We start from the raw sequence: 14,178 nt of genomic DNA, 5'->3' as shown, positions 1-14,178 counted from the left end.
TTTTCAAATTTCGTGGCGGAGCTGGGAATGGAATACGGGCCTCCGGGGGTTGGCAGCTAATCACACTAACCACTATACCACAGAGGTGGACAGAAGGCTAATTACCGGGCAGTAAGTGCCGATAGGTAATGTAATGGACCCGTTTAATTAAAACGTCCGTAATAATATTGTTACTACTACTACTACTACTACTACTACTATCTTTACGTTCCACTAACTAATTTTCACGGTTTTCGAAGACACTGAAGTGCCAGAATTTTGTAAAGCAGTACGTTTTTAAATGCAAGTAAATCCACAGACACGAGACTCGCGTATTTCAGCACCTTCAAATACCACCGAACTCAGCCGCTATCGAACCTGCCAAGGTGGGATCAGAAGACCAGCGCTCTATCGTCCGAGCTACGCAGACCGGCATTGGGGCTTAGAGTAAGTTGATCGTGCGGTTAGGGGCGCGCAGCTGTGAGCTTGTATTCTGGTGATAGTGGGTTCGAACTCCACTGTCGGTAGCCGGGAAGATGGTTTTCCGTAGTTTCCCATTTTCACATCAGGGAAATGCTGGAACTGTACCTTTATTAGACTTCGAACGCTTCCTTCCCACTTGTATCCGTTTTCTCTCCCACTGTCGCCGTAAGACCTATTTGTGTCGGTGCGACGTAAAACAATTTGTAAGTACATGCTTCGGTAATTTCGGAGACATGTCTGCAATTATATTAATAATAATTCGGACATGTTAAAAGTTCACTATTTTCTTTAGTGTTTTCTGACAGATTACGAGCTACGAAGTTTGAGTGGGGCGATTAACTTTTATTTTCATAATAGTCAGTAATAATAGACTAACACAGTTTTTATAATAATATTGTTAGTGGCTTTTCGACGGATGCAAGCTAATCGCACGGCCAACTCGCCCAATAATAATAATAGTAATAATAATAATAATAATAATAAATCTTCACGTGCCAATGGAGACGCGCGGTGTCGGAATTTAGCCCACTGGTATTCTTTAACGTGCCCGTAAATCTACCGATCAGAAGCGGTCGTATTTGAGCACCTTCAAATACCAGCGGACTGAGCCAGGATCGAGCCTGCTAAGTTCATGAAACCAGTGCTTGAACCGTCTGAGCCACTCAGCCTGGCAACGTTTATTTTGATACGTTGAATAGGCACTGCAAAATCAGCAGTAAGCTAGAAGGTTCTCATTTACATTTAAACATGTTCTCTTAGGTTGGAAGCACGAAAGGAAGGTACGTTTAATTAATTTATGTTTATAACATGTCCCTTACTGGTATGAAGTAAAACGTTCGATGTGTTTTGACATTTCAATTCCGATACTACTCACTTTGAAATTCTATCCCATTCATTCTTTCGTTGACGTAATAAACTTTATTTACGTACACGTCAACACGGGTTGTTTCTGCATACGGCGAGTAGGACTCCCAAAAGACCATGATATTGAAATCGCACTGTGGGAGAATATTCCACGTAAGCAGTTCGACAAAAGTACTAGACCTGTCACATGCTGGTTGTCTGCTGTTCTTAGCGACGGGGATGTCGCTGGACGGGTTCCCCACCCCTACATGAAACCGGTCTGTCTGACCTTGACCTGAATAACAGCTGTCAGAGATGCGAATTATCGTCCGTGCTTTGCGTTTTAAGGGCCGATGACATTAAGACAGCAATTATCATCATCATCATCATCATCATCATCATCGTGGTCGTCGTCGTCACGAATAAATATTCAATAAAATAATCGTTTTATATTCATCATTACTGAAATGGGAACTATAAGTTAACATTTAACTTAAGAAGATTGCCTAGAGTGTTTTGTTAATTTATAAAGGAAAGTTTAACATTTCTTTTAATGCAATCTGTATGTTTTGTTTTCTAAACTGTTGTACTGTAATGTTTAACATAGGTATATTATGTTGTTCACAGGCGTTTTCGTGTACTTCGTAAATCCGTACTTTTCTATTCGAGATAGTCTTGTTACCGTCCACCTGGAATTACGGAGCCCGTACTGTATGTTAGTTCATTATTTTTCTACAACAGAGTGTTACGAATGCGACTGTAGTACCCGCGACCACGCCACTCTTATGTCTGTGTCACTAATGTGCACTTTGTTCAGCTGTGTGCTGCTTGACTATGTGGCTCGTTACCTTCTTCTTCCTCTTCTTCTACTGCAGCCTTATGTCTTAACAGGTATACTGTATTCTACCGACATCATCTCAACACGCAGTAGCGTAATCTGCTGCGATTTACCGAGCTCGATAGCTGCAGTCGCTTAAGTCCGGCTCCATGGCTAAATGGTTAGCGTGCTGGCCTTTGGTCACAGGGGTACCGTGTTCGATTCCCGGGAGGGTCGGAAATTTAACCTTAATTGGTTAAATTTGCTGGCACGGGAACTGGGTGTATGTGCCATCTTCATCATCATTTCATCCTCATCACGACGCGCAGGTCGCCTACGGGAGTCAAATCAAAAGACCTGCATCTGGCGAGCCGAACTTATCCTCGGACACTCCCGGCACTAAAAGACATACGACATTTCACTTCAGTGTGGCCAGTATCCATTATTCGGGAGATAGTGGGTTCGAACCCCACTCTCGGCAGCCCAGAAGATGGTTTTCCGTGGTTTCCCATTCTCACATCAGACAAATGCTGGTGCTGTACCATTAAGGCCACGGCCGCTTCCTTCCCTGTCCTAGCCCGTTCCAGTCCCATCGTCGCCATAATGCCTATCTGTGTAGGTGCGACGTAAAGCCAATTGCTGCTGCGATTTGTTATTAGCACCATCATAGTAAAATGTAATATAGTTGTGGCGGAATCTTCTTAGATAAGTTCGACATCTGTGGATTGTGTATAATTTGATAACTCATCTGTACTCATGAAAGCGACCGTCGGCCTGGCGTTCAGGTTAATAACTACATGTCTCTAACGTGTAACCTTGTTTATGTTTCTTATATTTGTTGATGTGTATGTTTGATGTTTATACACAATACGAGATTACAGCTGACTCATCCCCACGAGCTTGACCTGGTTCTCGCTTTACGCATAGTAATCTGTAGGTAACTACTGCGACCGATGCTAACTCACGTGACATACATTTCATCTTGTTTTCTCTTAAACCACGCATATTTTACTATTTTCTTCCACGTATTTCAGCTTTTAATGACCTAATAATAATAATAATAATAATAATAATAATAATAATAATAATAATAATAACGTTAAGTGCTTTACGTCCCACTAACTACTTCTACGGTTTTCTGAGACGCTGAGGCGCCCGAATTTAGTCCCGCACAGTTCTTTTTATGTACCAGTAAATCTGCCGACACGAGGCTGACCTACAGTATTTGAGCACCTTCAAATACCACCGGACTGGGCCAGGTTCGAACCTGTAAAGTTGGAATCAAAAGGCCTGCACCTCAACCGTCTGAGCAACTCAGCCCGGAAGGAGGCATGAAATGTAGGTACGTTTAATTTATTTAGTTGTATAACATGTCCAATATTCCTTTGAAACTAAACGTTCGATGTGTTTCGATAATTCAATTCCGATGCTACTCACTTGGGCATCCCATAACTGCTTTCGTTGGCGTAAGGACCTGCCATCTTTCTTGTACCTTTACGCAATGCACAACGGGGATCTACTGTATTTCACGTCCCGGCGCGCCTATACCAACCAATAATTATATCACACGCTCGTACAGGTCCCGCACGGATTCAGGTTTTCAGGTCATTTCCATACTCGCTAGACCACGGGGCTGATGACCACACATATCCCAATCCCGTAAAGGACATAACAGCAAATGAACCAGTATTAACGCTGAGAATTCGGAACATCCAGGGTCCGAAACCGATGACCAGGGTTGTCTGAAGCCCCTAAGACGGAAACTGAATACTGACAACTACGAAACCACTCTGGCGAGAATGTAACGTAACAAGGCATACGCTACTGTAGTAGCCACCTTCAGCTGTTATCGTAGCTCAGTTGCTCTTAAACATAAAACCAGTTTGACAAGTATGTTACGTAACATCTCGTGCACTGCATAGGAAGCGTTCAGCTGTTGTACGTAAACATAAACAGAAACCAGTTTGGCACGCATGGCGCGTGACTCGCCTGTTCTCAAAGGGAAGCTATTCATTCACAAGAACAAGGCATACTACCTATTCTAAAAACATCGTGTCTCTTTGCTCTCGAAAATAACTTCCGAGAATTTCTAAAAGTTTGATATATAGTGGTTCGTCACATCGTTCTCTATTGCTAGAAGAAATATCTGCAGGTATACACCTAACACCCTGTATAGGCTAGTATTACGATGGGGTCGCCACTCCCAAGGTGATTATTAATGACTGATAGATGCAATGAAATGATAATGGAGAGTGTTGCTGGAATGAAAGATGACAGGGAAAACCGGAGTACCCGGAGAAAAACCTGTCCCGCCTCCGCTTTGTCCAGCACAAATCTCACATGGAGTAACCGGGATTTGAACCACGGTATCCAGCGGTGAGAGTCCGACGCGCTGCCGTCTGAGCCACGGAGGCTCTACTGTTGCTATAATCCCCTCCAAAATGTCAAATATAGATATCATAACAGAACAGTTAAGGGTTTTAACCTCACTTGTGTCAGTATTTCTTGCTGGGAAAAAGGTTAGTCGTTAAGGTAATAGTAAAATAGCTGAAGGACAAGAACCTCTATACAAGGTAGGAAAGATATAGCTTATAATTTGAAATTTAATAATAATAATAATAATAATAATAATGTTTTGCGTTTATGGTTTTCGGAAACGCTAAGGTACCAGAATTTTGTTCCGCAGGAGTTCTATTACGTGCCGAAAAAGATAGCGTATTTGAACACTTTCAAATTCTACTGTACTGTGCTAGTATCGAATCCACCAGCTTGGGTTCAGAAAGCCAACGCTCTACCATCGAAGCCACACAGTCCGGCTGGGTAGTTGGAGGGTAGGTATCCTGACCGACAGTTGCGTTGCAGGAACAGGCTCTGCCACTTGACTATCAGAGAATAAAAATTATCGATGGGCACGATGTTTAAAATGCAGAACATTCTGTACGCATCCTTCGTAGGTTCTCACAACATTGGGATTTTGGTTCCATCTTCAGAAGTACCAAAAGCCAAACCGCATGGTGCAATAGCCCGGACCGGCCTTGGCCTACCAAGCGACCGCCGCTCAGCCCGAAGGCCTGCAGATTGCGATGTGCCATGTGGTCACGGCGAATCCTCTCGACCGTTATTCTTGGCTATTTACACCGGACCACTATCTCAGTCTATAGCTCCTCAGTTGTAATTACGTATGTTGAGTGAAGCTCGAACTAGCATTCAGATCCAGGTAAAAATTCTTGATCTGGCCGGGAATCGAACTCGGGGCCTCTCGCTACCCCAACTCCACGGGACCAGCGTTCTTCAGATCTACACGGAACTATAATTTTGTACGCTTTTCACGGTTCTGTGCAAACATTTAACATTCTATCATTAGGGCTGGTTTGACGGAGACTACAAGACATTAATACAGAAGACCTCTAATAAACTGGGATATATTATTTACCCGACACCGAACTGGCTTGGTGAGATAAAACTGTACTCATTAAGACAGCTAACGTCAACTCGGAGCGAAACAACTTCGGAGCCAGTTTGCTCCCCGCTGTTACGGAACGAGAGCAGCTGAACGAGCATGGAGGGGAAGTGCATAACGAAATAAACACTGAAGGCCACTGGGGATGCACCTTAATTTCACTCCACATGACAAATTTTAGAATATGTTCCACGATATTCAAGCATTTTAAAACGACTTGCTGGTGTTCGCTATATCCTTCTCAGTGGATGTCCTAACTGTTAGACCAGATCTGCCGCTAGAGCTGATTGACTTGCAGTGCGAACTCGAAGGGTAAGTTTGGAAACAAACCGTTTGACTGAATTATTTGTTCGTTTTCCGCGGGAGAGATTTCCTAGATTTCACACACGTAACGCACACATTTTGTACTATACTAGCAAGATACCCGTGCTTAGCTACGGTATTATACTGAAATGTATAATTGAATGCTTATTGTTTTAGATATATAATCCTCCGAAATTCGCGATCTGACTCGTTTTCTGCGAGAATCCACCAAAATTCCCGATCTGACTCGTTTTCTATTATTTTACGGCACGTTTCCTCCCATTTTTCAATCTTCCTATTCAGCAATCGATTTCGTACTTCCTGGGTTAGGCTCAGGTATTCCTCCCGGTTACTTGGGTCCGTAAATCTGTGCCATCTTTTCCTATAATCATTTTTAATAGGGATAAAATCCTTCAGGAGATCCGGCGTGGTGTCATATTGGGTGCCTTGGCGGCACTGAACCCGCGGCCGGGCTGCGTTCTTAGTCATTACCCGTCCAGGAGCCGTTTCCAGCGCGGTCCGCACATTATTATTATTATTATTATTATTATTATTATTATTATTATTATTATTATTATTATTACGTGTTGCTGGAATGGCTGATGACAGGGAAAACCGGAGTATCCGGAGAAAAACCTGTCCCGCCTCCGTTTTGTCCAGCACGAATGACACATGGAGTGAACGGGATTTGAACCACGGAACCCAGCTGTGAGAGGCCGGCACGCTTGCGCCTGAGCAACGGAGGTTCCTTATAAGTACATTAATAACAGTAAACTCAATTGGTCTCACCTCCTTCTACACCCCACCGCCGTTAAGTTTATGTACCGCCACCTCCCCCCCCCCCAAGAAAAATTAAAGGAAGGCTTGTTTCTTTATGTTTAAGGGAGATTCCAAACACCAATGTTCACGTCTATTACCTTCAGCTTTAAGATATAAGTATCCCCATAAAAATAATTTACTTATTGCACTTCATTTCACACTACTCCCCCCCCCCCCTACCCAAGTGAATTTCAATTAATTTTTCAATTCTTTCACCCCCCCCCCCCTTCATTGGATTATCCGACAATACGTGTTTCTTTACTTTTAAAGCAGATTCCAAATATCAAATTTCACGTCAATAACATCTTCATATTTGAGATATCAGTAGCCTAATTAAAAGAATTCAACACCATTTTCAGTCACTTTTACCCCAAGTGGTATTTCCGAAAACTAAAAATATATGTTTCTTTATGTTTAATAGAGATAAAAAATACCATTTTTCACTTCTGTAACATGTTAAGTTTTTTGAGATATACTGTAAAAATTCTCATTTTAAAATTTCACCCCTTTTGAGTTCCCCTTAAGTAGAGTTTCCCAAAACAAATCACCTATGTTTCTTTACATTTACAGGAGATTCCAAACACCCACATTTTACGTCTGTAACATTTTACGTTTCCAAGATATTCTGTAGATATAGTCTTTCAAAAAATTCACCCCATTTTGTCACTCCTGTTTAACCGCCATTAATTGGATTTTCCAAAAACTATAAAATACGTGTATCTTTATTTTTAAAGGAGATCCCATATACAAATTTTCAGTTCTGTAATATCTTTCGTTTCTGAGATATATGTATCCTTATTAAAGGCATTTTTCCCATTTTTCACCCTTTTACACCCCTCCTATTGGGATTTAAGGAAACAAAAAAATACGTGTTCCTTTATTTTTAGAGGAGATTCTAAGTACCAATTTTACATCTGTAAATTTTAAAGTTTTAAGATGTAGACACACTCATTTTAAAAAAATTCACCCCCATTTTCACCCCCCAATATTTGGATTTTCCAAGAACGAAAAAATACGTGTTTCTTTACTTTTAAAGTAGATTCCAAATACAAATTTTCAGGTCTGTAATATCTTCAGGTTCTGAAATATAAGTAGCCTCATTAAAGGCATTCAACTGCTCTTTCACCCCTTTTCACTCCTCCTATTGCGATTTTCCGAAAACAAAAAAATACGTGTTTCTTTATTTTTAATGAAGATTCTAAATACCAATTTTTACATCTGCAAACTTTAAAAGTTTGGAGATATAGATGCACTCATTTTAAAATTTCACCCCCCTTTTCACCCCCTTAGCGACGGAATATCCAAAAATCCTCTCTTAGCGAGCACCTACATCTTTATATGAATATATCTGCAAAATTTCATTTCTTTATGTCCAGTAGTTTTGGCTCGGCGATGATGAGTCAGTCAGTCAGTCAGTCAGTCAGTCAGTCAGTCAGTCAGTCAGGACAAGCTACTTTATATATATAGACTAGCAAGATACCCGTGCTTCGCTACGGTATTATACTGAAATTTATAAATGAATGCTTATTGTTTTAGATATATAATCCGCCGAAATTCGCGATCTGACTCGTTTTCTAATAGATTACGGCAAGTTTCCTCCCATTTTTCAATCTTTCTTTCCAGCAAACGATTTCGTACTTCCCGGGCTAGGTCCAGGTATTCCACCCAGTTAGTTGGGTCCCTAAATCTTTGCCATCTTTTCCTATAAGCATTCTTAATATGGATCAAATCCTTCAGGGGATCTGTCGTGGTGTCGTCTTGGGTGCCTTGGCGATAGCCTACTGAACCCGCGACCGGACTGCATTCTTAGTCATTAACCGTCCAGGACCCGTTTCCAGCGTGTTCCGCACATGTGACGACGGTCCAGAACATTATTATTATTATTATTATTATTATTATTATTATTATTATTATTATTATTATTATTATTATTATTATTATATGTTCTGGACCCCACAGCAATATGCAAGACCGCTACTTGGCGGTAAATTACATCTGCTGCCATTGTCATTGTTGACAATGTGGCCAGCACCATTGTCGCGCGTAGGCAAGTGTACGGGATTTCTGGCGATACGAATGACATACCTCCGTGTATTAGTGACCTTATTATAGAGGTGAACAATTTGACGGTCAATATCATTCCTATCGTTTATTTCAAATGTGTTTAAATTTTTATTTATATGCCAGGAGAATCTACTCTAATCTAAGAACGTTCTCCGAAGGAAAAGATGGCTGTTGAAAAAGAACCCAGGAAAGATAAAAAATGATCAGAATAAGTACATCGAAAGTCAACAGCCTGTTTCCTATCATTCGACAGGATCAGGGATGGAATGAATAAAGCCCCATCTAGCGGCGACAATATGAATTGTGCCGGCTGCCGAAGCTCCCCTCTGGGGCAATGATCGATGAGTGACAAATGAAATGAAATATTGGACAGTGTTGCTGGAATGAATGATGACAGGGAAAGCCGGAGTATCCGGAGAAAAACCTGTCCCGCCGCCATTTTGTCCAGCACGAATGTCACATGGAGTGACCGGGATTTGAAACACGGAACCCAGCTGTGAGAGGCCGGCGCTCTGCCGCCTGAGCAACGGAGGCTCCTTATAAGTACATTATGAACAGTAAAATCAATTGGTCTCACCGCCTTTTACACCCCACCGCCGTTAAGTTTATTTACCCCCACCCCCCAAAAAATTAAAAGAATTTGTGTTTCTTTATGTTTAAAGGACATTCCAAATACCAATATTCACGTTTATTACCTTCAGTTTTGAGATATAAGTATCCCTTAAAATAATTCACTTTTTTTAACTTCCTTTCACACTCCCACCCCCCTCACAAAGTGATATTAAGGCAAAAAATACTTATTCCTTTAATAGTAAAGGATCGTCTAAATACCAATAATCACCACTCTAACCTCTTTAGTTTTTTATTTATGTGTCCTCATGAAAGGAATTCAGCTCCTTTTCACTCCCGCCCCCCCCCCAAGATTGTTTCCCCCCCCCCCAAAACGCGCTTTTCTTTGTTTTTAAAAGAGATCAAAATACCAATTTTCACGTCTGTAACAACTTTAGTTTTTATTAGATGTATGTATTCTCATACAATTAAGTCAATTAATTTTTTCAATCCTTTAACCCCCCAAACCCCCTTCATTGGATTTTCCGAGAATACGTGTTTGTTTACGTTTAAAGCAGATTCCAAAAATCAAATTTCACGTGTGTAACATCTTCATTTTTGAGATATCAGTAGCCTAATTAAAAGAATTCAACACCATTTTCAGTCACTTTTACCCCTCCCACCACTTCCCAAGTGGTATTTCAGAAAACTAAAAATACACGTTTCTTTATTTTTAATAGAATTAAAAAATTACAATTTTTCACTTCTGTAACATGTTAAGTTTTTTGAGATATACCGTATAAATTCTCATTTAAAAATTTCACGCCTTTTTAGTTCCCCTTAAGTGGAGTTTCCAAAGACAAATCACCTATGTTTCTTTACACTTAGAGGAGATTCCAAATACTCACTTTTTACGTGTGTAACATTTTACTCTTCTCAGATATTCTGTAGATATAGTCTTTCAAAAAATTCACCCCAATTTGCCACTCCTGTTTAACCGCCATGAATTGAATTTTCCAAAATCAAAAATATACGTGTTTCTTTATTTTTAAAGGAGATCCCATGTACAAATTTTCAGTTCTGTAATATCTTCAGTTTCTGAGATATATGTATCCTCATTAAAGGCATTCAACCCATTATTCACCCTTTTACACCCCTCCTATTGGGATTTAGAGAAAACAAAGAAATACGTGTTTCTTTATTTTTAGAGGAGATTCTAAATACCAAATTTTACATCTATAAACTTTAAAAGTTTTGAGATATAGATACACTCATTTTAAAAATTTCATCCCCCTTTTCACCCCCCATTATTTTGATTTTCCCAAAACGAAAAAATACCTGTTTCTTTATTTTTAAAGTAGTTCCCAAATACCAATTTTCAGGTCTGTAATATATTAAGTTTCTAAGATATAAGTATTCTCTTTAAAGGCATTCAACCCAATTTTCACCCCCTTTTCACCCCTCCTATTGGGATTTTCCGAAAACAAAAAGATACGTGTCCCTTTATTTTTAATGAAGATTCTAAATACCAATTTTTACATCTCTAAACTTTAAATCTTTCGAGATATAGATGCACTCATTCTAAAAATTCACCCCCCTTTTCACCCTCGCATTAATTGGATTTTCCAAAAACAAAAAAATATGTGTTACTTTATTTTTGAAAGCGATCAAAAGTACCAATTTTGAGGTCTGTAATATCTTCAGTTTCTGAGATATAAGTAGCCTCATTAAAGGCATTCAACCCATTTTTCACCCTTTTTCACCCCTCCTATTGGGAATGTCTGAAAACAAAAAAATACGTGTTTCCTTATTTTTAAAGAAGATTATAAATACCAATTTTCACATCTGTAAACTTTTAAAGTTTTGAGATATAGACACACACATTTTAAAATTTCACCCCCCTTTTCACCCCCTTAGCGACGGAATATCCAAAAATCCTCTCTTAGCGAGCACCTACATTATAATATGAATATATCCCCAAAATTTCATTTCTTTATGTCCAGTAGTTTTTGCTCGGCGATGATGAATCAGTCAGTCAGTCAGTCAGTCAGTCAGTCAGTCAGGACAAGCTACTTTATATATATAGATTTTCGGATCAACAAATAGCGAACAGCTATATTCATAAATGAAGATTTGTAAATCTAGGCACAGAAGTAGGCTCACCGATCATAATTTGAAATGTGCTTTTCGTTGCCATTAAGAACAAAATATGGTACTAACAATGACACAATATTATCTAAACGAGCCCAAAAAGGTTCCGTGGAGGAGCAATACACCTATATCTTTCACTTCGTGTGTTTAGTTTGTTGTCATAGTCATAAATGTCATACACAGATTGAAATGTTGTTTAAAGCAAGTGCAAGGAAAGTGCACAAATCCCATCAATTGTGTTTTCTTTCAATTAATGAAAGTGTCCCAAACCTTTAGTTAGTAAATCGTGAACATTTATTTATTCAGGACTTATTGCACATTGTTGTTTTTCCCTTGTCGATGAATATAATGTTCTTGCCCTATTATACTCAATAATCTGTGTCCTAGTCGTTCCACATGAGTCATGCTCCAAATTATTATTATTATTATTATTATTATTATTATTATTATTATTATTATTATTACGGGGATACCCGTAGAGCAGAAAGAGGTTAAAGAAGGTGCCGGGGTAAATGGGTCTATCTACAATACCAAAATTTTTAAAACTTGAACTGAAGGTTATATTTCTTCAAAAACAACAACTCAACAAATTTTCACATAACATTTCAGGTACAAAGGAACCTTGAAACAAGACAAGGAAGATCCAAGATAGTGAATTTTACAGATTCAGGGCTCCAAGACCCTAGATTTACAATTCCAGAGATACTGGATCCAGTATACAAAACCTTAATGGAAAATCAGTAATTATTTAGTTAAGGGCGGGAAATCCGCTCCTTCAAGAGCGCTTGCTCCCAAAATACAATATCTAGCCTTCCAGAGGCACTGGTTAACTTACAAAACTTTGAAAAAGAGCAAACAGGTTCTCAGTTTCTTACTGCCCACTCAGAGCAACAGTACATCAAAATTTACAATCTCTGGCCTCTCAAGCCACCATTTGCAAATTTAACTTACTTTTACAGGGGTATTTAATACCCAACCTACTGGGCCTTCATGAAAAAAGAACAGGTTAGATAACTGGCCCAAACACAAAGTGAATGGAGGCGCACACTGCGCTCCAGGATAATGAAAACTTAAAACCTACAGGGCTCTAGGCCGATGAAACAGGGGCTATTCCCAAACTACTGAGGTGGCTCGCATAGAATTTACTATAGGCCTAATCCATTACAAAAAGGTTGCAAAATCGCAGACACCTCAAACCAAGATGAAGGGGAGCTCGAGAGGGTAACTCGCTCTCTATCCCCAATTTACAATTAAAGATTTTATGAAGTATTTACATTAGCCAAAAAATTACGTTTTAGAAAAGTACTGTTACATAGTTAAAGATTCGGACTTTCCCCTCGGAATAATTTGCGGATACAGCAAGAAAGATGGAATTATGTGGCCATTATCTTGTAGATGTTCTAGCTGCCGATGAAAGAGGCCGCCCGCCTCTTACTTAAACACGAAAGACGACGATCAATTGGCAAAAAAACGTGAAAAGCCGCAGTTTATAAACCCTCAGCGAAGGTTCGAGATCATTCAAGACTAATCAGGACACACCCTCTTAATTTTTATTGGCCGATTCAAAGTGAACAAGAAAAGCGGGATTGGTTGAAAATTAATTACAAAAATTAGTGATTGGCTAGATTCAAAACTGGCGGAAAGAAAAGGAATTGTTGCCAATCCAAAAATAAATGAACATAGATTCAGTTATGGACAACCTAGAAATACAGAACTTTTTTTAAATTATAAGTTCTTTCACCTTGAACCAGAGTGCATGATCATAGTTTTTAGTAGTGTCATCTGTAGAAAAATGTCCAAACTTCTTGATGTATATCAAAACAAAACAAGGAGAAATTCAGTCAGTTTAGAAAACTTCACAACAAAACAATTACTTAATATTTCAGTGGTGACATCTTCTGATTAAAGTTCCAACTTGTTGTGTTATTAGTTCCACTTTTTGACCGATAGGGGAGTTCTTAAGGCGCTGATTTTGAATGCGCGGCGTTGAGGTGTACCTCCCGGTACAGTTATTATTATTATTATTATTATTATTATTATTATTATTATTATTATTATTATTATTATTATTATTGCTGGTTTTTCCTTTTCTTGTTCATATGGTAACATCTCCGTGCGGTTACTGCACGGTATGCAACCCGCCTGTCCGCTGCTCGCTTTTCACGCGGCAGCAGCCGTTCCGAGCGGAGCAAGTCGGCCTTGCTCCTTTGAGCAACTACTTGATGACGTCTGCATTATGTAATGCAGATTTGATTTATAGAGGTCTTCTCCATGGTCTAGCAATAACATAACTGATAAAAGTCGGTAAACTGGATGCGGGGTGGGGAGGGGAGAGTATTTTCATCCCAGTTCCATTTGTATTGAGAATATTGCATGTAACGTTTTGTCCTATAAAGTAATTCGTTTCCCCTGTAGTATGTCAGAAGTGAAGTTAATCAGTGGGCATGAAATTTCTTACCTGCAGATCTCCGTGCACGAGAGGACGAGGGAGCCGAAATAAATTGTCTGTGGCTAGAGGGACTTCCACTGGCTAACCTGATTATGTTCTTTTTTCTTTCTTTTTTCCAGTTAATTACAGAAACGAAATATTTAAAGTCCTCGAACTCCTATGGGTGTTGGGTATTTAGTCCGAAGGCTGGTTTGATCATCAATAACTCTACCATAGATGGCCTAGGCTTCTTTGAAGAGACATGCAGGGACATGAATGAGG

Source organism: Anabrus simplex, chromosome 2, assembly GCF_040414725.1.
Source record: "Anabrus simplex isolate iqAnaSimp1 chromosome 2, ASM4041472v1, whole genome shotgun sequence".
Taxonomy (NCBI): Eukaryota; Metazoa; Arthropoda; class Insecta; order Orthoptera; family Tettigoniidae; genus Anabrus; species Anabrus simplex.
Note: the sequence above shows the minus strand (reverse complement) of the source record.